Source organism: Phoxinus phoxinus (assembly GCF_949152265.1).
Source record: "Phoxinus phoxinus genome assembly, chromosome: 11".
In the NCBI taxonomy this organism is placed as follows: Eukaryota; Metazoa; Chordata; class Actinopteri; order Cypriniformes; family Leuciscidae; genus Phoxinus; species Phoxinus phoxinus.
Window position 1 is genome coordinate 12,751,604 of NC_136886.1, and position 27,477 is coordinate 12,779,080.

Here is a 27,477-nt window from a genome sequence, read left to right on the forward strand (position 1 = left end):
ACACTGTCAAAAAGCACCGTCCTTCGGATGAGACGTTAAACCGAGGTCCTGACTCTCTGTGGTTATTCAAAATACCAGGATGTCTTTTGAAAAAAAGAGTAGGGGTGTAACCCTGGCATCCTGGCAAAATTTGCCAATTGGCCTCTGTCCATCATGGCCTTCTAACCATCCCCATATAGTGATTGGCTCTATCACTCTGTCTTCTCTCCACCAATAAGCTGGTGTGTGGTGGGCGTTCTGGCGCAGTATGGCTGCCGTTGCATCCTCCAGGTGGATGCTGCACATTGGTGGTGGTTGAGGAGATTCCACCTTCCATGTGTAAAGGGCTTTGAGTGCCCAGAAGAGTAACAAATTATTATAAATTATTATGCCTGTCAGAGCTTCCACCCTTTTATAAGTCTACTGCAGATATAGGGGAACTGTTTTTAGAGTGAAGCGAGATATGGATGATCAAGGACATTGGACTCCAGAGGAACCATTGTTTTTTAACCCAATGATCCAGTCTAGATTGCTGTCCGCAAGTGTGATGAGATGATTACTGAGGAATGGCGTTCAGAAACACTGACATTCTTTTGGATGAGAGGGGTTGGAAATCTATTGAGGCACTTTTAAAATCCTTCCGCCTTGTTTCAAAATTGAAGGAAGAGATCTGCAATGCATTACCAAGTAGTTTGCAGGACTTGGATAGAACTGAGACAAACAAAGGACATGTGAAATGGTCAAAGCTTCCCAGAAATAAAAATTTCACCTGTCATAAATGAGGAAGATGAAGGTGAAGGTGTGGACATTTTTTTTTCTTTTCTTTTTTTTTGAAAAGAAGATGTCAAATTTTGAACCCCAATTTTGAAGATGTCAAAGAAAGCAATAAATTGCTACGTACATTGAGATTCATTGAAGAGACAAATCTTCTTGGCCAGAACTGTTACAACCAGACTTTCTCGTGCGGGACAGGTGGAGGATGCTGTAGAGAATTGAACTACTGATCTACTGTACAGTGGAGGAGGATTATTCACTGGGCCATAGCGGACATGTGACACACTTAAAACCAGCAGTAGGGGAATGTCAATTTTGTGGGAAGCAGGAAGATCTAGAACATTTGTTTTTAAGGTGTAACAGATTACAAAACCTTTTTAATTTGCTTAAAACTTAGTTTAGAAGATTTAATGAGGAATTTTATGATAAAGTGTTTATTTGAGGATTGAAATACTGTTTTTTTTTCAATGAGTAGGATAATGGGCTTTTTTAATTATCTGACTGAAACAGCTAAACCGGCAATTTGGAAAACAAGAAAGAATAAAGGTCAACAACTTGCTACAATAGATCCTGAAATGATGTTTAGACATTTGGTAGAGGGAAGACTGTACATCAAATTCGCTTATTATAGACTTTAGACTTATTATATTATAGACAATTAATGTGAATTTTTTTTAATTTATTCTAATAAACATTAATACTTTTGTCAATAATATAATGTGACATACTTTTCATAAAGTGCTTGTTGAACCTCTCTCTCTCTCTCTCTCTCTCACACACACACACACACACACACACACACACACACACACACACACACACACACACACACACACACACACACACACACACACACACACACACACACACACAATTTTATTACTTCAAACTGTATTTTTGCTAAGAATATTATATATCTAAAATAGTATCTCATTTGTTGACTTGAAGAGTTAATTTCTGTATTCATATTAAATGTAATTCAGGTTTGTGCCTACCTTATCTCGGTCTTTCATTAAATACACAGATTAAATCTTGCCTGAAAATTAAATCTGTGAAATATTTTAATTTAATCTATATTAATTTCACACTTCAATGTCAATACTGGTTATATTATCAGCAGGCACAAGAAATTGTTGGATGATAATATTTGATTTTCAATTTGTAGTTTTATTGAGAAATTATGCACATTTATTAGAACACATTATATTATTCAGTGACAAATCCATCAATCATTTTACAAATAAGACCATTTTGATTAACTTTGATGAACTCTCAGTAAGATTGTGTTAGTGATAATTTGATGTGGGTGTCATGCAGATACAGTATGAATAATTCTACAATAACTATAATGGAAAAAATAAATAAAATCAAAACATCTGCTAAATGAGAAAAGTGTATTTTAAAATGATTATTCCTTATTAATAATAAGCATTGCACCACAGGGAGTCTTTTGGTGATGTGTGCTTTGTGTGATGTGAACACCCAAATGCAATATTTGTTGAGTCTGGCAGACGTCCCTGAAAGTGTGTTGAAGCAACAAACATGTGGCTGTTCTAATTAATCACTGGAGAAATTTAGGCGGAGATGATTGAGCAATTATTTTGCCAGCAAATATCATGATCTAGAACATTACACAACCAATGTGGTTTCCGACATACTCCATTTTCACATGGCCATATTTCATCTCCTTGTAAAACTGTTTCAAGCCTCAGTACTTTTCAAACATGAAAATAATACCAGAAGTTTGCCTCAGAATATTACATTCGTTACACATTCGAGTTCAAAGCGAAATTCTCAGGGTATCAGACTATGACACTGTCTTCATAGAGCCAGTTCCCTTTCAAATCTCTCTGCTCCTTTGCTTCTTTCGAATTACACACCAAAAACAAAACTTGATGAAGAAACACGTTACAGGGAAGCTGTAAATCTGGCATTCATGCCTGTGCAGTAAAGCTTTATTTCCTATTTCTTTGGCCCTTTATAAGATATGTTTCTTAATGATGATCTCTGGTTCAGCTCAGTTTCACACAGTTTGACTGAAACTGTGTTTTTATTAAGTACAGACCAGACCAAGTGCATAATTGATCCATCCGTGGGACTTGGAATTTTTGAAGGAATATTGGATTGTTAAGAAATGAAAATAATGATAGCTGAAATAATTCACAATTTTCAGTGGTAGGTCATAGCAGCAGGTACCTACAGTATTAAGCTCAGAGTCCATGAGTGTAAATATTTTCTGTTACATGAGTTTATTTCATGTTGGCATTCTTCTCAGATGATAGGATGGGAGCTTTGTGCTTTTGAATTAAAGATGATTTCCTCAGTGTTAAACCAGCATGAAATTGCATCTGTTTGAAAGTACTTCCTGAGACCCACATTTCTCCAGTCAATTCTCATGTCATTGCCAAAATGGTTCCTAGGAAGCTGGGGGCACAGACTTTTTTCAATTAGAAACTGCTGTTGGTTGCTGGTTTCCCAGCATTGGAAGGGCATGGCAAAGTTGCGTATATCAAAATTATGAAATATTCTCCCTACACTCTTAAAAATGAAAGGATCCAAAAGGGGATTTTTGCAGCAATGCAATAGAAGACCCATTTTTGATTCCCCAAAGAACCTTTCAGTGAACAATTCTTGACTCTTTCTGAGCCAGAGTATAATTTTTTTAAGCTGGGAAAGACCGGATCGGATTCAGAATGATGATCAAATCAATCAAGTAGAGTCGATCATTGCTTGCATATATACCTATCTATGTGAGTTTAGAATTTCTTCTCTGAAATGTATATGCTGTTGCATGTTTGGGGATTATGTTAGCTTACTTGTGTGTAAATAACTGGGCTGTGTCCGAAGTCGCCCCCTATACCCAGTATGGGGGACAGACATTTTTAGTGGTGTCCGAAACCGTAGTGGATGTTATCGAGTGCACTCATTCAATCCCACAATGAACCGCAATAACCAATGTTACGTAAAAGATGCTAAAGAATACCCATAATGCACTCTGAGGGTCATGCCAAATGAATTACTGCATCTTGCCAGAAGATGGTGCCCGCAGCTGAATCATCCATCCATTTTCCAAACCTCTGGTCCAATGTGGATACAGCATAAAATCATACAGGTATAAATTCCATTTTAATTGAGGTTGAGCATAGTTCCAATGACAGCATTCAAGATAAATCTTTTTATTACTACTGGAGCAGACAGTTTGCTAAGTTTCGAAAGATTATTAAACAGCAAGCACAAACTATGCAAAAGTGGCAGCCCTTCCCGGCAGTGTCTGAATTCCCTCACTCTTTTTCATTCACTCCTTCAAGTGGACTATATTATTGGAGCAATGTAAGGAATAGTGAATGAGGGTATATGGGGGCGAGTTTGAACACAGCCCTGGTTTACACAGATTTTTTTTTTCAATTGTTTTTGGACAGCGCCCCCTATTGCATAACAGTGAAAACACAGATTGCAGGAATAACACATCAATAGGGAAGTGTTTTGACATACATGACGGCAACTATTGTCAATGCCAGGGATAGAGTTAAAAGAACCATTCACTTTATGTTTTAATATGTTCTTCACATTAACAACCTTCTTTCACTATAAAGAACCTTTTGAGGAAAGGAAAGGTTCGTGGATGTTAAAGGTTCTTCAACCATTGATGCCAATTGATGCCTACACGTCAAAAGCAGAGGAAAAATCTGCCCAGGCTCATTAGGAAAACGTATCTACGTTGCAAAATAAGTTGGCTCATGCACGTTTGCAACAGTTTCAAAATGAAATGTCCAATGAGTGGCGCTAAAAGCGTGTTTCGTTTTTTCCAGAACAGATGAACATGAATATGGCAATGTTTTATTACTTTGAGTTTGTACATATCATCGCAGTTCTGAATTGAACTATCCGGTGAGTGGCGCTAAAAGTTAAATACACCATTTTAAAATAACTTACACCTACACTAAACCCTAAACCTACCCGATAGTGTTAACAAAAGCAAATGTGACATAAAAACGTGTAACACAGTGTAAGAGGTTAGGCCAACAACTCTGCTTACACAACTTGCAGATATTCCCATTTCTGATAGGCTATACTGCAGAACATAATGCAGAGCTTGATTAAATGTTTGACAACTGGCATGAGACTAAAGTCATTTGTATGCTAATTGTGTGCTTCCTTTCTTGCCTATATTTGCATTTTGAGGAAACAAAAAAATACCAAGAGTTTTATTACTAACATGTTTTATTACAGAGGAAAAGTTTAGCGAAATGATGAGCACTACGTGTCTGCATATTAGAAATTGCCAGAAGACATGCAAATTCATTCCATTTACATCAATGTAACTATATAATTTGCTCAGATAAATTTCCTGACACGTGACTCCCAGGACCTTGACTGAAATATCAGCCAAAAACCCATTCCAAATTTAAAAAAAAAATAGTGATGCCATGTCTCAGCCAGTGCTGCCAATTAGACTGGCATAAAGCAGCTTGACATACAGAGAATGTCAATCCATCACAAGCAAGCCACCCTCAATGGAAGCCATCCTCAAGAGAGGCAAGCTGCAATGAGTTGAGGAGAAAAAGAAATAAATAAAAAATCTTGCCAAACTAACCTGTCCTCTGGTGAGTTGTGGTGCAAATATCCCAACGGTCTCTGTGGTGCAGACTTATCCAGATCGCTGGCTAACATGTCTGAGATACTGTGAGCAAGGCAATTAGCTGCTGCTCTAGAGAATATCATTCTCCTCTAATGATTCTCTTTCTCTCCTTTTTACTGTTAGTACCTTACTCAAGGTTGTTTCACAGATTTTAATTCACCGATCATAATACAAGGAATTGTGGATTTCATAGCTGTTAAGTTTCAGCTCTCTTTTTAAATCAGATTTAAAAAGAGAAGAACTGGCAGGAATAAGTTAATAATTAAAACTTACGGACATCGTATGGAAGGTTCCTGCCCTTGGATGTAGATGATTTGTCAAAAGTGTCAGTATATGACGCCCTAGGATGAGAATGCGTTGAAATATTGTATGGAATAGTTTTAGTTAAACCAAACAGGACAGCCAATCTATCTGTTAGTCCCCTCGGAATATGAGCCATGCTCAATGTCCTGTACTCTCATTTTGTGTAACCAAAGGCAAACAAGTCCATTGCAGCTGGACAAAACTGATGACACTGGGATATTTTGAGAAACAAGCAGTGCCAAAGTTTGTAATAGTGAGTTGCACCTGTCAGAAAACAACTTGAAACTGTTATACTTGTTGGTAATGTTAAGTTCTGCTGGCAGTGCTCAAAAATAATAAACAATTGTTCTAACTTCACTTTATATTCAGCCCGGTCTCACCCCAAAACGTCACATACTGACGGGTCTTGACCATACGTCAACATACGACGAAAAGGGTACCCTTTAACGTCAATATGAGACGCATACATAAGCACACCAACTGTATACTACCATTCAAAAGCTTAAGGTTGGTAAGATTTTTGAATGTTTCTGAAAGAAATGTCTCATGCTTATCAAGGCTGAATATATTTGATTTGTTTAATCAATATAAAAATAGTCAAATACAGTAAAAACAATAATATTGTAATATATTATTATAATTTTAAACACTTTTTTTTTTTTTTTTACTTTTATTGGAATGGTACGACACATGGTAAAGGTTTTGGCATTTGCTATGTGAACACACACACAAATCATGGACATGATTCCAAGAGGTACAATTTTCAAAAACAGGTAATAAATTAATCTCAACTATTCAATAAATATAATATACATTAACATTTATTAATTTAGCTAGCAGACGTTTTTATCCAAAATGAGAACAATAGAAGCAGTTAAACAATAGGAAAACAATATGCAATTGTTATGACCCTTCCTTTAATCTATTTTGTTCCTCTTTGAGATGGCACCACAAGACGGCGTTCACAGGTTTCTGGATAGCACGTATGTCTGAAGTAATGAGTTTAGGTAAAAGAGAGCAGAGTTAGTGTTTGTTCTGTAGGCAAAAGTCAGTGACTTGAATTTGATGCGAGCGGCAACTGGCAACCAGTGCAATTCTGTGAGGAGAGAAGTGACGTGTGCTCTCTTCGGTTTGTTAAAGACCACTCTAGCTGTAGCATTTTGGATCAGTTGCAGATGTTTGACAGGGCAAGCTGGAATTCCTGTTAGGAGAGCATTGCAATAGTCCAGTCTGGATAGAACAAGTGCAACAATTTAATACAACAAAATCCCCTAAAATTACAATATATATATATATATATATATATATATATATATATATATATATATATATATATATATATATATATACTGTATATATATAAATAAAATAAATAAAATAAAATATAGTACATTAATTCAATTAAAATAAATAAATCAAAAATAATTCTTTCTTTCTTTCTTTCTTTCTTTCTTTCTTTCTTTCTTTCTTTCTTTCTTTCTTTCTTTCTTTCTTTCTTTCTTTCTTTCTTTAATCTTTACATTATGGCTTCACTGCAAAAAAATAAAAAAAAATCCTATAAATTAACTTGAAATGCAGATTTGTTTAAGATTCTATGTTTTAAACTGAATTCTAATAAAATTATTATCCTTATTTTTTTTCAGGAACACTGGACTTGTTTAAAAATGAAAACAAGGCAAAAATACTAAAACGTTTTTCTTTCAGCGTAAAGATACTTTCAACACATGCATTAATGAGAGGATGCTGCTGTTGATCGCAAACACCTCTAAAGCCCTTCCCTACCTCTAGCACTTCCACATGGCTTGCCGCGCTATCCAACCAGAATAACTAAAAATCTGCAATAATACCTTCGCCACCTGTATGTGAGCAACATAGTTTGGGTCTCATAACTCTTGCCTTTCAAAAAATTTCAGGGTAAAAATGTTCCCTCCACGAATGACTCAGGAGAGGTTGAATAAGTAATCAGTCAGTGCCAGAAGGACTTGTGAATTCAGCATTAATGAGTTTGCAGCTTGACTGTGCTCACTCAAGAGCAGCCGTGCTTGGTGAAACAAAGAGTGCCTTAATTCCTCTGGAACTGCACATGCTATTACTGTATATCAATACATGTCCAAAATATAGTTGACTCACCTCTACACTTGGAAGTCAGTCCAAAACTAGTCCACAAACTAGACATGTCTAGCACATTTGTACTACATGACTGCCGCCATGCACAAACTAATAATCTGAACCACTGCAGAGATGCTTTTTCATGTTCAATTACAAAAAGTGCCTGTATATAGCCTAACTGTGCTTGAATGTATAATCAGGTGTTTTTTTTTTGTTTTTTTTTTTTTTTTTGCCTGTCTACTTTTTGTGAGCGAGTTAGACAGCCCTTGAGAAGATGATCTGTAGGGTAATGAATTCAAAGACAAAGTTTTGTCTTTCATTGTCACAAAATCCATGAATAAATTGTATGGTAGACAGCGCTGTGTACTAACACGTTCACGTTTGACGTGGCATATGTCTCCTTTCAACTAAAAGCACATGTCTAAACATCAATCAAAGTCCTTGCCTATTTTTGTTAAATAAACTTTCTTCTTCCCTTTGTTCTGTTTTCTTCTTTCTGGCAGGTGACAGCATCTCCAGGAAAACAGCTCAAGGAGCGGATCTGCAGACTTTACCCCCTTAGTTTCTTAATAATGCAGAGCTGAATCTTTCACTCTTTCTTCATTATCCATGTTAGTGAGCAGTACATATAATGCTAAGCTTTTGGTCTGAATGATTATGCTGAAATGCTTCAAATGAGTCTTGTAGACCTATATACTGTACATTGTGCCCTATTTATGAATTTATAGAGAAAAAAAAACTTAAAAGCAGTTTCCAGCATACATGATTTCAGATGTAAGAATCTAAAATATATTCTAGTGATCTGAATGCTTTATAATTTTTCTAAAATGCGTAAAATAAATAATGAATATACGTGTGCATGTCTGCAGGCCTGGTCACAATTAAAAGATTTGTTAATTACAAGTGTGTGCCAATGGGATATTATAGTCTGTGTTGAGATTTGACTTTTATTAATCTAAGCAAATTCATTACAGCCGCACTAAATCTGCAAAATGTCTCTCAATATTTTTCAACAAGACCACAGATGAGAACATTTGCCTCTCAAATCTGTTATTAAATGATGGGATGAGAGGAGGATATTCTTCAGTCTTCAAAGTATAATTAATTTGTTGATATTGATTTCAAATAAAAAATGAAGCATGTAACAGATGTGTGGCAGTGGAACAAAAGAGGTCTTTTGTTCAACACTCCTCATTTTATACTCTAATGATTTTTTCCCTAATGACTTGAGGTATTACAGATCATATGCTCTCATTTTGAGAAAATCTATTATGCTCAGTCTAACCTGGACATATTCTCCTGCAGGATAGTTGGCCAACAATGGCAGAAGTTACAACATTTGAAGGCAGGCAGACAATGGACATAATGTTAAATAATGATATACTATAATTAGTATGCTAAAGCATGGAAAGCCATTTATTTATTGTAGCATTTGCTATCTTCCACTGACTTCTACCTTTCATATATTCCTCATAGAATTAAGTATATTAGTGGCATATGGACTCACATGAAATGACATGAGATATTCCAGTTCAAAGCCCTGCTGATTGATGCAGTCAGAGGGAGCTAATTAACACAAGCCAACGATCCAAAATATCTTCATTCTTTTTATCCTGGAAGAGTTTGCTTCCCCAGTGAGAGAGAAGCCTTGGGCAAGGACTTGGGTCTCAGTGGAGGATGAAAGTGAAGGGTACGGACTGAAAGGTGGGGAGGGCCAGGTGGGGTGCCTTGCTGCCCTCTTCTCCTATCTTCAATAGCATAGCCAGAAAGCTTTGATTGACATTTGTTGATTTTTTCCCTTGAAGAGTGACAAAGACCGGGGGGCTCTACCATCATAGCATGACTTAGACTTTATGTGGACATTGAAAATGCAGTCTTGTGATCCAGACATACCCAGTTTGCACAGTGAACTCTTTTTTCGTCATCATGCCAATTGTCAGAATAGTTCTTTTCATATCTCTGCAGACATGAAATGTATGAGAATGCAAAATGCATGACTAATGATCAATTGGTTGTGCAATAGGCTAGCGCCTTTTTAAAGCAAAAAAACAAACAACCACTTTCATTACAGGTTATTGAGAAAAAAAAACACTTGGAATTTGTGTTCTTTTACAACATATCACAGTTCTAACACTCAAAAATATACATATAGCCTACTATGTAAAACAAGTATTTAGAATGTAATGTAGTGACTTATTAATTAGAATGTGCACTGTTCTGAAAATCTTACTAAATAAAAAATTACTCTGAAAAAAAGCATTATTTTTTTAACAAATGCATTAAACACGCTGATCTGACATCGACTTTCTTTGTTGTGGATGTTGTAGGCTTATGTTATGTGACTTCTAATGGCATGGCTTATGAATGAATCTTTCCATGATCAAAAGATATTTCTGAAAAGCTCGGGGAAATGGTTGACAGCGCTAATGAGGCTGGAAAGGGTTACAAAACAATTGCTACTAAAAAGACTAAGACATTCATTAATCTTCTGTCAAACGTATGAGACAATTTTCATTCCTATTCGGATCAACGTCCAGTTAAAATCACTACAAGGACAAGTTGTACAAAGCTTCAGGAGGATTACAGACATTTCATGAAATTCTATCAGTATGTAGTCGAATCATGAAACTAGAAGTCTATTCGGGCATCATTAACTAATAATATTGTACAGAAAAAGTTATTGGGCAAAACATCTGACGGAATCACATGTGTGTATGTACATTAATTTGCTTAATTTGAAGTGGAGCTGCACAGACTGATTGGTGTATGACATCAAAGTATCGCAAGAGCGATTAGAGAGCAGTAACAGTGCAGTGATTATATACATAGATACCTCATTAGCGGCTGTTTTTATTGGCCGCTATATGTAAGCCGTCCACCATATTGGAACAGTCAAAGCCAGTCCGTAAACACTAAAGATGACTGTGCCAGAGAGAGGAAGGCAACCTATTTCATGTCTTATGGCAATGCTCAGAAGTCCAGTATTTTTGGAGTTATACGACTATATTTTAAAGATATCACAGAGCCAGTATGATTTCTGTCCTAGTTTATACATTCTTGGTGACCCTCGACCTTTAAATCATGTAAAAAAAAAATGAATCACAGTGGATACAGAGCTGCACCATGCTGGGCAGACGTGTGATTGTAAAAAACTGGAAATTTTCCGGGAGACCTCCGATTTTTGAGTGGCTTTCGGATTTAGGGCAGGTCGCAGCCCTTGAAAAACTCTCCTATAGTTTGCATGGGAGGATTGATGTTTATTTTGATAAATGGGGGAAATTTGCGCATTTCTGTAATCCACAGTAGTAGTAACGTGGTGAGACGAAAATAAAATAATGGTCATGGTAAATATGATTTAGTATAGTGGGAACTTTTGGTGCTGGAAACACCCCTGTTCATTATTTATTTAAAAAAAAAGTTTTACTTTTTCAAACTGTTCTATTTGTTTATTGACTTATTATTTATGTTGTTACCATCTATTGGTTAACTGTGTTGTTTTATGTATATTTTGGATTTTTGTTTGTTTGTTTATATGCCAAGTACATGATTGTTATATCATTTCTTGTTTGCAAATGAGAAAATCAATAAAGTACAAATCATAAAAACTGTAATATTGAGTTAATATATGAAAACACAAACCAACGCATTCTCACAAAGGTTATTCCATTTCTTCAGGAATTCAATCTCGGTGGTTTCACAACTAGAAGCTGTGCAATGTTGTGGCATCATTACTTCTTACTGAGAGTGACGGGATACTGATCATGCCAAGATGGCGGGCGCGCCAATGTGTCTGTAGCTGTCGAATGGGTAACGTATACATATCTATGAGCAGTGTATGCTTTCGAAAAGTACCGCAAGAGCGTTTCAACAAAGGCACTTGAAGGCAAGCCTGCAACCTTAGCCGAAAAAAGCATAATGCCGGCTAAGGTACACAGAGAAGGAGACGAGGCAATTTTTTTAATGGATGTCAATGGAGGAGAGGCTTCACTATGCTGAATAACCCGCTTTTGTGAGGAAATAGCTTATCATTTAATCCACAGCCCATCGGGTAATCTTTAAAATGTTTGCTCTTAAACCATTATTTTGGATAGATGTATTTTAATAATATACACTGAATAAAATGCTGTTTTATAAGAGAAGTTACAGACAATTGCATGACAGGTATGATTCCGTTTATAGCACTTCTAATTAATTGCTATGATATCCGCAAACAGTGACTGGCTGTCGCACAACTCTGAACGAAATTCAATGACGTCAAGGTTGTAATGTGATTGGTTATAAAGGCACTCGTGATCCAAGTTACTTTTTCTCCAATTGTAGAAAAACGGACTCTCTTATCTTCCAATAATAAGACCATCTCTGGATTCAAGAGCAGTCGGCTGGCTCATTCTGCACAGCTTCTCCAGAGCAGCTGAATGAGCTCTGATGATGAAACAACTGTTTCATGATTGGCCGGATTCACTGATGACAATGATGACATGTGTTTAGTGCTTATTCTGACCCACCAATGTTTACAAGTCTGTGTTTTTATATCATAACAGTAAAAACTTATTTAATTTAATCTTAATGTTATTTTGTGATATGTTTATCGAAATAAAACTGATAAAAATATAGACGTACATTAAGTACTGAATTAAAAGTGTTTATGTTGCTACATAAAAATGTATGAAACGTCAGAGTATTTAACAAATATTCATTGGTGATAAAGTACGTGCAAACACTGCGTCACTACAGAAAGCAGAAATTGTCCGACTTAACAGGTTTTGTCTTCAACTCCTTTCCAGACAGCAAGCAGCAAATCTCATCGATCGGTTAAATCCAGCCGAAGTCGAACCCACATGTTGACAAATTCTAAATGAAGGAGCATGTGCCTACAGCTACTCATTTGCATAAAACACATCCAAACCATGTCCATATTCCTACAAATGAATATGCATGTGCCTTTTCATCACTAATTCTTCACTGTGTGCCTTTAGTAAATGCTGACAGCAGTTTAACACCAAAAGAGGGTTTGCGCTGGGGCAAACTGTTAGTAAATCTGGTCCTTTCTCTTCTGCTCTCTCACACTCTCTCATCCAAGAGCGTGCACAACATGCATTTTAAGTTACTGTAAGCAAAGCGTGCCATTCTCAAAACATGTTAAAAGGCAATAAATAGCAGTCTACATGTGTTTCTGATCTCTGCATTTAACAGCTGCAGATCCTCTATCGCCAGTGCATTTTATCATGCCATTTCATTTACTTTCATCTACGTTTAATTTTCTAATCAAATATAAAAAAATGCATAAATTTAAAAATTAAAAGTTAAACTAAAAAGGCAGGAGTATGTGGATTTCGGATGGGAGATTTACTGTAGCGACTGTTGAGGCAAAAGACGCAGTTTTGAATATGGATTTTTATGCACTGGCTCAATAATTCATTTCTAACAAAAAAATTAAACGAGGAATCCTCTGTGGCGTACCTTAAAATTTTCATTAAAGCACCAGGAGGAAAACAGCAGAGAAGTATACACAGAAGGATATAATGAGGGAGAACATGACGCATATCGCAGGACCCAGGCAGCTTGAAATCTTTGAGGGAACAATTCATTCTGAGCTGAAGCTTAGAGTTAATTGTCAGTTAGAGCCAGAATTTGGGTCAAAGTTTGGCAATGACTCTAAACAGACAAGTAGCAGCTGAAGAAGCAGATGGATTTTCACATTTTGGAAAGGCATTGTCCAGACCTAAACACATCTGAAATTGTGTGCCATGACCTGAAGTGAGCAGTTGATACAAGAGAATCCAAAAATATCTATGACCTGAAACAGTTTTAGAAAGAACAGGGACAGGAACATCTGGTTGGAATCATGCCTTGAGCTCCAGCAGGTGCCAGATGTTAGTGGTTCACATGTTTTTGTAGAGCCATTATTGAATCAATAGCTTTCTTCCAAAACATTGTCAGCTACCTTGTTCCCTATAGCCTACAGTACATATGCACCTGCATCCTAAGGTAGCCTCCTAACTACCATGAAACCTTATAAATGTTGAATGTGTTTCATAGGCAGCAACACTTCAGACAAATATTGATATCAATAGAGTATGGTGTATGGCCCTGTCCCAATATCCACACTACGCCCTAAGGTCTTCCTCGAAGTGGACACTTGTTGAAAGTGCACTTAGCGGAGTAAGTGCGCAAGGGCCTGAAGCTGTGAAGAGCAGAATTGGGACAGTTTTGCACACGTCTCTATCTACGTCACTTCTGTTATGGTCCGGAGAGCAAACATGGTGCTGGTCGCAGTTGCGGTATTCGCAGTACTCCTGCTTAAGTAGCTACATCTTTGTTGTTTGTTTGCTGCTCTCCCTGCTCTTATCCATGCTAGGCTGCGCAGGGAGTTCTCGTCCAGAACGGAACCATACCGCCAATCCAAACTGTATTCTAATTGTCAATCATATTAGTGGTCCTAATATATAGTGGTATAGTGGTCCTGACAGAATGTGTTGGTGCACAGGTGTACGGGAAAGGTGACCTGCCGAGGACGCATTATTGGGCCCTTTATCCCCTGCTGTCACACCTCGGCTCCTTTTTCCTGAATTCAGATGCCGCTGACTACTCAGGTCGCTCTTTGTGTGTTTTGTTACATGGTGTAATTGTTGTGGTCTACATTAAATGTTATTGATGGTTTGTTCTGTGTTTTTATAAAGTCTCTTCCTATCTATAATAACATTTATACTTTTTGTATCCACGTCTCCAGCCGATTTACTGTGAACTAACCTGTGTTGCTTCAATAAGAAATTTCAATTTATTGTCTCTGGCAAGATACCAGGGTGGCGTAGTCGCTAGCTGTCGATCTTTAAATCCCTCCGTGTCTCGCCACACTAAGCTAACTGTGTACCTTAAATACATAATCACACAAATTATTTATTTTTAATGACACAGATACTTTTCATATACTCTCTTTCTTCGTCCACTGTCTTGAATGTATTCATCAAATTGGCAGCATCTCACTGTTCAGTTATTGTACTCTTGTGTACTCTATTTTCATGTTTTTATATGATTATCTGAGTTACGTAATGCAGCCTGTAAACATGTTATGACTTTTTGCAAGATGTCTAGTAATGGGCTTTAATGCTATATTTGCATTTCAATGTTGCTCGATGCCTCTGCTTCATTTAATTTATCCATAAATATTGTTGAAAATTCAGCTCTGCACAGCTCATTATGCAATGATGGTCATCTCAGATTTAGTCAAACTAATCTAAGCTTAGACAATTCTGTCTAACTATCTGTCACCTCTGTAGAATGACTGAATATCTTGACAAATTCTGGAAGAAGAGAATCGCATGCCTCAATCCTGATGATGAAGATGATTGCGTAATCTTTGCATGTCTGTCTCTTTGGCCGCCGCAGTGAGACATCACTGTCTGCTTTTCACAGACTCAGTGTCAGAGGCACCTCTCCATTCCAGCCAACGCCAACCAAACAACTTTAAAGCAGGCTATCACCTGATAACAGATGACAGCTCAGAATTGGCAGCCTTGTAGAGAAAAAAACCAAAGAGCCAACCCTCTCAGACTTAAAGCCATTTCTCCCAACAGTTCAATTATGCTGTATTAGTATTTTTTTCTTTAATCTGCACAGAATCAAGGTCAGTAGGTTCCCATCGCATTTCCATCCAATTCAAAACACCTGTTCACATGAGTTTAGCCCTCTGTCAAGGTTAGAGCATTTCCCATCAGAGTGTATTTTAAATTCACATCTTAATTTGTTTTACTTCTGCTTGAGTGATAAATGAGGGACCTGTAGGGACTCTTTGAATTAAACGCTTGTGTGCTTTTAGATGCCTGTGTCTATCCGACTTTGTTGTAACCAGTGAAATGGCAAATACCCATGTCACTAAACAATTTGTTTACGCTAAAGAAATGAATTCCATTAAACCCTATTACCCCCAGCAAGAACTGAGTGTACCACAAAAGGAACCAATTAACATTTCACAAAGAGTGTAAAAAGGTTAAGCGTTCTCCTTAACACTCCATAATGACACTGTACAACAAATTTTTTAAAAGCCTGTTGAATGTAAAATATAGCAGCTGAGGCAGTTACGTTGGCGGCAATTTTTTATGTGCCTTATTAAACATTTCCCATCATTTAAAGAAGTAGAGTCATGATGCTTAAAGTTATCATTATTTGTTATAATAAAAAAAAAAAAAGTCAGGACATAAATACTGCTCTTACTCCGTACAATACACGAATGTTGCTCATAACATATCTTTGGCTGTGGTCTTGAACCTTTCCATGAATTTTTCATATGACGCCAGCCGAGAATTGCAGTGACATTAATGAAAAAGACAGGTGCTCCAGTTTAATAGATGTTTGTTTACTTTAAGTGGGAGCAACTGGAGATGAAACCACAGCTTTCTAAGCTCCTGCTTGAGACACAACACTCCTATTCTTTTTCTATTTAACTATCCAAACGAAGGGCACCACAAGTATTTTGTGTGTAGTTAATTTCTAATTTAACAGCTGGCATAATAAGCTGAATAATGTGACTCATCTCCAGCTAAAATCTCTTTACTACAGGCTTATTGAGTGTATTTTTTAATATTGCAATTATATTGTATACATTGCAATGGGCCAGGGCGGACCCGACAGTTCAAAGGGGCCAGGTATGCACGGCCTCCGTGGCCTTAATCAGGTACCTACTGCCTTTCCAAAAAAATTTCTTTGGATGAGACTCTGGCGTGGCGGCCATTTTGGCCGAGGGCTCATGTGGTGGAGCCAATGTGTGCGCTGCCCACACACTCAAAATAGCCGTGGTGATTATGATGAGTGCTGTATCTTCCGGACCTGGCTCAGGCACGGCGGCCATCTTGTCCGAAGACACAGGCACGGTTGCCATCTTGTCCGAAGACACAGGCTCGTCAGGCATGACGTGAAGAAGCTCAGGCTTGGCAGATCTGACGTGAAGGGAATCAGGCTTGGCAGATCTGACGTGAAGGGACTCAGGCTTGACGTGAAGGGACTCAGGCTTGACGTGAAGGGACTCAGGCTTGACGTGAAGGGACTCAGGCTTGACGTGAAGGGACTCAGGCTTGACGTGAAGGGACTCAGGCTTGACGTGAAGGGACTCAGGCTTGACGTGAAGGGACTCAGGCTTGACGTGAAGGGACTCAGGCTTGACGTGAAGGGACTCAGGCTTGACAGGCTTGACAGGCATGACATGAGCTGGCTTTGGCTAAGAGGATACTGGGGGCTTCCGGGGCTCCTCACCCGCAAAGCCCACAGTAAATGACAAGCCGCTCAACAAAAGGACGAGGTCAATATATTGAAGTAGAGTCCAGTGAGGGGTATTGTCAGGCATGAGGTAATTAAGAAAGTCATTAAGTCCATGGCAAAAAAAAAATATTTTAAGACATCATCATTAAAGTCTACCCCATGGCAAAGCTCACAAAACTCAATGTAATCCTCAATCGGACGGTTACCTTGGCAGAGGCGCAAGAGACAAACTGTTGGGTACATGTCGGGTCGAGTATTCTGTAATGAACGTCCACTGAAAGCAAGTTGCAAAGAACCCAAGTGCAGTTTATTTAGACAAACGTGATCAAACAAAATAAAATGAAACAAAAGCATGGACATGGACATGGACATGGACATGGACATGGACATGGACATGGACATGGACATGGACATGGACATGGACATGGACATGGACATGGACATGGACATGGAGTTTACCAAACAGTGGTTACAGGAAACAATACTTGACAAACACATGGCAAACATGAGGGCTTAAACACACAGGACTGATGACTAGACAAGGGACACCTGTGAACAGTGAAACAATGAACCAATGACAACATGACAACACAGAACACATGGCAGGATCACATGACTAGAACAGGGGATCACATGACGGCATGATGAAACAAGAACAAAACCAAAACGTGACAAGGACAAGATCAGTAGGCTATGATATCACCACCTTTCTAAAAGATATTCTATTCACAATGCATACTGCACCATGTTTACAGGATATCATTCAAAGTCTGGTTCTAGCTTCCATAATAAATATTCCAAACATTAAACCACAGGAAGAACATTGTCTCAGTTGGATGTAACTATGTGTCCTGAAATTGTAAAAGGTCTATTTTACCCTGCTATGACTGCCAGTCTAGTCCTTAATCTATCAGTGGAGTCCCAGAGGACACATGTTGATGTTTAGGTCCTGTAAGATCCTTCAAAGTGCCCTTTATAATTATTTAATGGTGCGTGCATAAACGCTTCTGCTCCTAAGTGAGTCAAAATAGCATACGGCTTAGAATGGCATGCAGTGAAGGCTTTTCTTTGCATTTCTGCACTTATTTGGACAAAAGACAATACAATAACACAACTTGTTGTTCTTCTGTCATATTTTTCAATAAAAGAACATGAATTTTGTGGAGTAAAATAAGCGCTTGTTTAAGCCTGAGATAACAGTCCTCTTTAAAAGCTAATCCAAATTTGTTTGGTTTATAAAAGAAATACTGAAGGCAAACACAAGCAGGTAACATGCACATATTCCTGTTTATATTGAATATGCTCTATGTAATGTCTGAAGGATGACTCTCAATAACATATGTGATTCACGAGCTTACGCCATGATTGATTATGCCTCAGAGAAATCAATATTGTGCAGTCCACAGTAAGAGAAAATGTGGACATTTTTCAGTTTTATTACGTAGCCACAGGTACTGACATATAACCAGACAGAAAATGTTTTTATGTACTACAAAGTCTGCCCAAAATATTGCACAGGCCTGTGATGTGTGCAATGGCATAAAGAACAAATTCATCTTGACAACGTATCAGTACATACCTCTGATGATGACTTTCATGACTTTCTTATTTCAAGAATGTTTAACATAGACTATTACCATACAGCTAACATCTATCTCACGTTGGGGAAAAAAACATTTAAAAGAAAATAAATGGAGGGAGAAAAATCAAACCAGGTTTTCTAAAACAACTTAAAAGGTGTTTGTGAGTTATTGAATGATTGATGACCTTCACTGTGCGTGTTCCTTGTTCTCCATTGTAATTTAGGAGATATGGCATGCTAAGTCAAGTCAATTAAATGATTGGTTGAAGGGGGTGGTTATCAGTCAGACTGGTAGAATTCCTAAAATATCCCAGTATCCTTATATCCCTTTTGATTATAGTCACTCATTTGTCCTCTAATTATCTTTTCTTAAAACCAGCACTGATAAAGGCACTGACCAATAAACACAAGCTGCAATCTCTCCTTTCAATTACCCTGATCATTTGATGAGGGGCAAAGAGAGTCTTGATAAAGGCTGTTTTCTTTTCTTTTCTTAAAAAAAAAAGAAAATGTCATTACTCATGTGTTTTGTTCTTACAATCAATTTTAAGAAGCGAATATTGTTGTTATACAATATAAATGAGAACCAGATACTGACACAGCTGTACAATTTAGCAATATTGCATAGCAATAATCATTGTTTAAAAGACCACCACAACGCGTGTTGTGTTGTGCTGATGTTGTTGCTTGAACGTGCATCGGAGATTAATATTTTGTAAAAAACCTGGTAAATTATGTTTGTTTGTTTGTTTGTTGCCAGAAAAAAAAAATCATCCGCGTTGGATATAAACAGAAAAACAGCAGATCAACATGCTACTTGTTTTCTTTCCAATATGTAATGAAGAATTGTTTGATATAAATGTAATTAAATAAAATTTGGAGTATGTATACAAGGATGTTAACAGTGACAGAATGATTGACAGGCCAGTTTACAGTGACAGAATGCACATAACAATAGTACATACTTTTAGGGCTGACTCAAGTAAAAGTTAAAATAGCTCATAAAATTACTTAAGTGACAGTAATAAAGTAACTGATATTAAAACTACTTAGGTATCAAAAGTACAGGTACATTTGATAAATAATGTCACAGCTGATTTTGCTGATAGCAACTGAGTAGGTCAGCGTTAAAACAGAGTTAAAGGGATTGTCCCCAAAATACCCATGTGTTATTCCAAATATGATTTTTCTTTTTTATGTCTGTGGAACACAAAAGAAGATATATTGATTAACTGTTTTGTCAATACAATGAAAGTCAATAGGGTCCAAACAACAACAACAAACAAAAAAAAACTTTCATTGTATGAACCAAAAGTGTTCTGTGTCCCACAGATGCATACAGGTTTGGAACAAAGTGAAGGTAAAAAAAGAAAAGAAAATGGGGTTGAGTCATGAACTGCTCTGAATATTTCAGAGAGAGTGTCCTACTACAAATAAACTGCACAATCGCAACACAATAACAAAGCAAACTATGTAAGGGACAGACATAAGAGAGATTTGGGAGTAGGCTTTTTGGAATCAGGCCTTTATGCAACCAAGCAGAACACCCTAACAACTGCATAACAATTCAAAACACTTAAGAACATCTTAGGAACTCTAGAGCAATGTCATAGAACAACCTAGCAACAAAACAGCAATAAGCTCAAACCCATTAGGAACACCTTAGCAACTGCATAGCAATGCAAACCACTCGTATTTCCTTTAGAAAATGTAATATTGTTCATAGTGATGTAATGATGTGTGTTTCAGTTTATGTTTGCACTCAAACTATTGTGTTGTGTTTATTAAGACTATCTGTGTTTAAAACTTTAACTTAAAACTTAAAATGTAATAAAATTAAATAAAAAAAAGAACACGTTATTTGATGGTAATGATGACTTTAGTGAATCTAGTCATTACTGATGATTCATACATAATACCGTGGTTAAATGTATGTAAACAGCATTGTATTATTTCATTTATGAAGCACTAACGTGTAATTGCAAATATAGGCCTACAATAAAGAGTTCTTAGAAAGGCGAGATATGTCAGAATCTAATCGCACATAATCACCATTTCACAATATTAATAGCTCATTATTAAAGGTACAATATGTACAGTAAGAATTTTGTAATAAAATATCCAAAAATCACTTGCAGAGTGTGATATATTTCCTGCAGTTGTGTACTTACAATATCCCAAAAGTGTCCAAAGATATTTTATTTCAGAGAAATTCCAATTTTAAATAATGGCCCGTCCCGGAAAAAAAGGGCGCCTTTCAATGATGCAATATCAACGCTATCCTCGGTTTCCACTCGTAATGCCATAGCCATGTAGTAACCATGGCGACAGACGTGGACAACTGCGTAGTGGGTAACATTAGGGGCACGCTGTTCTTATTTCGTTCGAACATTATAGACCATGGCAAGCAGACAAAAAAGGAGAACTAAAATGAGGCTCAATATCGGCGTGGCGTTTTCGAAATGCCGAGAGCTCCACGTCCGTGACAAACTTGGACTTGACAGAGCTTCACGAGTCACGACTTAACAGCGACACCGCTCTTGAACATTTTTCATTAGACAGGTGAGCAAATGTACATAAAACAAATCAATGTTTTATAGCTCAACATGATGAAATGTTAGAACATGATCTGTATGTTATTCTAATGTTGATCTAGCTTACTAGTAAGCTGCTAGTTTCATATAGCAAACAAACTAACACATATAATAACATTATAACTTTCAACACACTCAAATGCTGTTTAGTATGATATTAGACCAAGTAAAACAGCGCTGCTTTACCTCACAAGTTTAATTCGTCAAATAAACTGACCTGTGCGAGTATTAATTCATCACTTCACGAGTTCACACTTACAAATAAGTCAGATGGAATAAATGGTATGCATATTTGGCGTGCTGTCCGAGGAGAGGGCTCCGGGCTCGGTATTCGGCCCGAACCCAGAGTACTCCCCCCGTATTGCTGGTTTAGGAAGTAACCAGGCGAGTGTGAGGAGATGGGGTGGTGGAGGGATGCTGAAAAACTGTCGAGGAACGTTGGTGAGTCAAATGAGTATGTATATAGGTCTCCACTCATGCTGATTGGATAGAAATGTTGATTACTGATTATTGACAGCTGGTTGGAATGATGTGATAATTGGATCAATTATTTGAACGTGCTCCTCCCGAACTTTGTTTATAAAACATCATTTGCGGGTAGTTCAGTATAATTAAATATCCTTTTTCCTTTATATCTGCGGGACTCGCGTGTGATATCAGTCTATTATTAACAATCGCGACATGCTTCATACCACTGTAATGTTAAAAAACATGAATGTTTTCACTCAGCCATTAACATTATTAGATCCATCAGCTTGACAGCAAGTCCCATCATTCAGCTTGTCACTGCGTCATAAACCTACGCCTTTGTTATTGTAAGAGGTTAGCAACCCCTACCGGCGAAAAAAACTACATATTGTAGCTTTAAGACAAAAATATAGTTATATTGATAATAAGATAAAGGGCCCTATTTTAACGATCTGAAACGCAAGTATCAAACGCTAAACGCAAGTAACTTTGTGGGCGGATCCTGGAAACGCAAATCTAAAATGGGTTGGTCTGAAGTAGCTTCATTATTCATAGGTGTGGTTTGGGGCGTAATGTGCAATAAACCAATCAGAGCGTCCTCTCACATTCCCTTTAAGAGCAGGCACGCTTGTTCCATGGCGGATTGCTATTATAACAGCGGATTTGCCAGCGCACGTCAGGAGCGGTTCACAGCCGAGGAGACCGACGTTCAGAGACGTGACATTGTATGGGGATGGGAAAAACCAACCCAAATTAGCTTCAGTTAAACAGGCGTATAATAATTTGGGTAAATGTGTAATCTATATTTATGCCTATTTTTTTCACATCTTCACGGACACAACAATGATTTCCCTCGTGTGTTCATATTTTTCCTTGTAATAATGTATGATTTGCAAAAATAAAACTGCTGCGTCTGTTTAGATTAGAGAATCAAAGTGTATGTGCGTTGTGCACACGCTACATTATGGCCAAGCATGAACTCAGCATGAAATAGCATATGACTAACGCGCAACGCGCCACTGTCTCTAGACTAGGTTTTGGCGGAATTGTTTTCTAAAACTGCAAAATAGCACCAGGGAACTTTTGCACCGGAACACGCCACAGAGACCTGGACCATTTACCTCCATGTACATATATGAACATCGTGAATTATCTTGTTTTTGGTGTAAGTTACTACACAATGCAGGAGTTTAAAAGCCACAATTCTTTGGAAAGTTACGAGGCTTTCTGCTGTGGCTGGGTGCAGGCGTTAACGTTAAGTTTCTTCACATGCGTTTTAGTGTGTTAAGTAATTACATTGCATTTAGCAGACACTTCTTGACCAAACTAATTAACTGTTTTCGTATTTATTTATACAAAATAAATTATCCGAAAACAAGGATAAATATCGGAGGGGGATTAAATGTTGTTAACATAAAAAATTTGAGAACAAAGTATAATTTGCACGGTTTTACATGATATGATAAGCGATCGTTAGATTTAATCAGCGTGATTTACTGCTTTGCGATCTTTTCCTTAGTTGGTCAGAACAAAAGTGGATGTTACTTACTTGTTCAGATGACATTTTCCAGTGAAAATTCTTATGTTGTTGGTCATACTTCCAAAAAGTAGAATCTGTGATTCCGAATGACAGTATCCACACCGACGCGGTGACATTCTCCTCAAAACATTTGATTCATCCGCGCTCTGCCGTGCCGAGGCACAACCCAGGTAAAGTTGATAATTTCGCGAATAACTGCAATTGCAGATTTCGAACAGAGATGGCGACAAAGAGGAAAAACTGACTGCAGCTTTACGTGCAGTAATGAAGTATTTTTCTCAGCTTTTTGTTTAAAATGTTGCTTTTTTTATGAAACTAAACTAATTTAAGTGTTGTTAAAAAATAATGGATGTAGATAGAATAAAACGTTTTGTTTGTTTATTTGTATATTTGTTGTTGTAGTTGGTTCTGTTCTTTCTTTTGATGTATTGCATGTTCAGATATTAATACAACTAAATATTCTGGGGGCCGTGAAAGTTGTGTGAAAATTATAAAAAAAAGCTTACAGTGGCTGGCAACTTAAAAAAAAAAACACTGGTGGGGAAAGACTTAAGGGCCACTTTTATAGAGTCACAATATAAAAGTGTTCTTTGTACTGTACATTTAATTTGTCTGAATGGCGCAAGTCTATATTCTGATTCATATAAGCTGCAAATGTTATTGAAATAAGAGTGCTTGGTTTTTAGATTACAAAGTAATGACTATGCATATGAATCACTCATTAGTGAAGAGATCTTTAAAGGTGAATCATGCTGTGCGGTGTAATTTTTGCCTGAGACTAATGATCTCAGATGCATTGTCCCTGTTGTTGCAGAGTCTGACAGGTTGAATCTAACTAAGAAGTACAAATGCTATAATAAAATCAATAAATATAAGATTCTTTGACTCACTAGATCGTATATCACAGTTATAAGTTTAAAAAAGATGACTCCAATTCCATTCCTACTAACATCAGCCAAAGTTGTGGCTTTAATTTCACCCCTGACAACAGCTCTTCCATTAAAAGCTTCAAGCCTCCATCAGTGTCCTCACATGCCAGGATGCTGGAATTAATCACACAACTCATGAAAAAACAATTGAGTAAAACTAAATTAGCAAAGCAGTGAGAGAGGCTAACACAGCCTGTCCCATTGACACAGAGGCACTGACGTCAAAATAAACATATCTAGTGCTGAATATTCCCTCTTTGGCAGACCAAGTATTCATAAGGCTGAGCATCTGGGTCTGTGTTAATTAACTTGGCATTATCCACGTTCATTTTGTTTAGCACCGGGCTCATGGGTCTGTTTTAGAACTGTTAATTTAGGCCTGAGTAACATGGGGATGCCCGTGCCTGATTTGCGGAGAATGCAGTCAGTCCTCCCAAGTGGCTTAGGCTCTCCTGGAATTTTGCAGTAATTTAACTGTGCTGTCAATCACGGTTTGCTCAATGTCCCTCTATGTCTCTGCAGTAACAGGAAAAGAGAATAACAGAGATGGGGAAGAGGAAACAATGGTCATTGCTCACATTTCCCAATAGCAGAACAGGTGTCTCCCTCTTACTGCCAACAACTTAATATGGAATTGGATGAGATGCAGTTGTGTCCTGATGTGGTATTTTAAACACCAACATATTTGGAAAACTCCAGAAATGCCCTTATGTTGATTATGAAGTTTCTGTATTACAGTTCCCAAACAAAAGAATATGTATGTTAAAATTGACAATAGTAAATGTTTTCAAAACTGTGAAACACTGCTGAGTACATTATGTAAAGGCCAGTTGTTTAGCAACAAACGACCAATAACAAACTCAACTTGCCTTGATACATATTAATATGCTTTATACAGTCTTATAAAATGGTTAGTTCCAGTCCTTGATTCAGATTGGTCAATAGCTGTGTTTTATTCACAATAAAACACAGCTATGGCCACTTCACCCAACAGTTTTATGTGTAAGCAACAAGGTACAGAACAAGAGGCTGTGCTGTATCGTGAATAAGTCGCATCTGAAGGGCGTTGTTAGTCATGACGTGAAGCCGTGACTTATTCCCGATACAGCACTTGGACAAACTGTCACTCGCATGAAATGTTGCACAGTAATAGCAATCCACAATGATCCAAGTGTTTAATCAATTCCTGATGGACAAAATCAAGTCCCGCCCTACATTTTTTCTTGCCCAATAAGCTGTTTTACTCAGATATGCATCACAAAGGACTTTCACAACTTCCATTTCATGCTGACTTTAAGACAAGCAGAGTGATGTTTATCATTAGAAATTAAAATTATGAAAGACTACAAAAGGAATTTACAAGCCCAAATAATGCGCCCAAGCAAGACAAGCCCTTAACACATCCAGTGTGCTGTGTTCGTCCAGTCAATGATCAGCACCGTATATATGCAAATAAGGATACATGTATATGTAAATAACCCTGGGTGAAGATTGAACAGTGTGAACAAGGAAAAAGATAACACAGGATTCTGTTAACCCAGAGTTTAGAATGACCCGTCCCGGGCTTGACAATTTTAAGCGTGAAAAGCCCTAAAATCCCTAAACAGTCCAGAACATCTTGAACATGCAGGTCATAGTCATTAATAAATGTATTTAATCTTTTCAGCCTGCTGCATTTCCTGACCTATTATTGCTGTAAAGATGCACTTCACTAGTCCTGGCAGGTTTTCGTGTCAATGGCACATCTCACCGTTTTTTAGAGACATACTTTTGAATTTGAAGATGCAGCCAACCTATTCTCTATGAATTTCACTTTAATTTCAGCAGCTGACAATGCTGACCAGGTCTCCACACTGGAAGGGTATTGTTAAGAAAGTTCAAGCAGTGATAAGGTTAATAAATAGCTCCACGGCACTGAAATGCCATGTCAATTTGCGATGTCTGCCACATCTTCGACTTGGAAGGTGAGCTGCCTTCATATTACTTGAAAGTACAGGCAATGCCTGAAACTGGTTATAAATTGAATTTTAATGGCACCATATAATATGCTGAGCCATGCACTTTTTTGCCAGCTCTCTTTTCAACGTTGTCACAAAGCAGTCATTCTTATGACCCTGAATTATTCCCGTCATTGCAGACTTCAAAGATTTATCCAAACAACCTCTGAAGCGCACAGCACTCGATTTCCATGTGCAATACGTGCAATTGAGTTTTAATTTAGCATTGCCAAATAATTTTGTGTTTGTGGAAACCAGTGCATTTTCAGAATTATTAGTTGGGGTGTGTTTTGACTGTATAAATCTAGAATAACATTTGTTTGTTCAGTTGTCAGGCTACCACTCAGACTATTGATCGTGTGGTTGTTTGAGAGAAGGCAGTGAACTGTGTAATGTTTTTTTTTTTCTCTCTCTCTAACTCAAAGACTATTCGCCTCCAGATTAGGACCACTGTTGCCTGCCGGGTTTCATAATTTAACAGAAAACCTTTTCTTACAGAAGTATGGTGCATCACTCCCCTATCATATCATTATTTGCAAGCTTTAAAAGCATCTATCTTTCAGGCAGACATTTTTTTAGTTGCTCCTTCTTTACGATTATAACTTGTGCTTATATGTTACCCACTATAGGACAATTACATCTAACACTGTAATGCTAAAACATTGCATATTAAAAAAAATATGTCAGGACCGAAGACAATTAGCATACTGTTCAGTTTGTATTGACAGTATGGTTCTGTTCTGAGCATCCCATCCATGCAGCCAAGCATGGAAAAAAACAGGGAAAGCAGCGATAACCACTCTTAGGGAAAACAGAACAGAACCATCATAAATGTTTGCAGATATCATGGTAACACTTTACAATAAGGTTCATTAGTTAACATTATTTAATGTATTAAACTAACATGAACTAACCATTAGCAATCCATTTGTTACTGTATTTGTTAATCTTTGTTAATCAGTTAATACAATTACAGCTGTTCATTGTTAATTCATGGTAGTTCACAGTGCATGTTAACAATATTTTAATAAAGTATTAGTAAATGTTAAAATTAATATTAACAAAGATGAATGAATGCTGATATGTGCAGGTCATTATTAGTACATGTTAACTAATGTAGTTATTGTAAAGTGTTACCAATATCATTAATGTTCAATAATTTAATGTAAAAAGGAATTCGATAAATTAGTCTCGAAGAGGAATATCAAAAGGCCAAGTCCTGACTGGATGAGAAGAGGATCTGAGGATGGAGGAGGGTAATTATCTCCTGAGCAACCCGATAAAGCTGCTGATAATACTGAAAGAACCTTA

The 27,477-nt window shown here is 37.3% G+C and overlaps 1 protein-coding gene across 1 annotated transcript in view; it reads left to right on the top strand.

Moving 5' to 3' along the window:
• The first annotated feature begins 17,657 nt into the window (after positions 1 to 17,657).
• brinp3a.2 (bone morphogenetic protein/retinoic acid inducible neural-specific 3a, tandem duplicate 2) overlaps positions 17,658 to 27,477 on the top strand; it is a 54,747-nt gene continuing 44,927 nt past the window's right edge. Inside the window, exon 1 of the mRNA XM_079628865.1 lies at positions 17,658 to 17,742. The gene's annotated coding sequence lies outside the window, so the exon portion shown is untranslated. The remainder of the gene's footprint in view (positions 17,743 to 27,477) is intronic.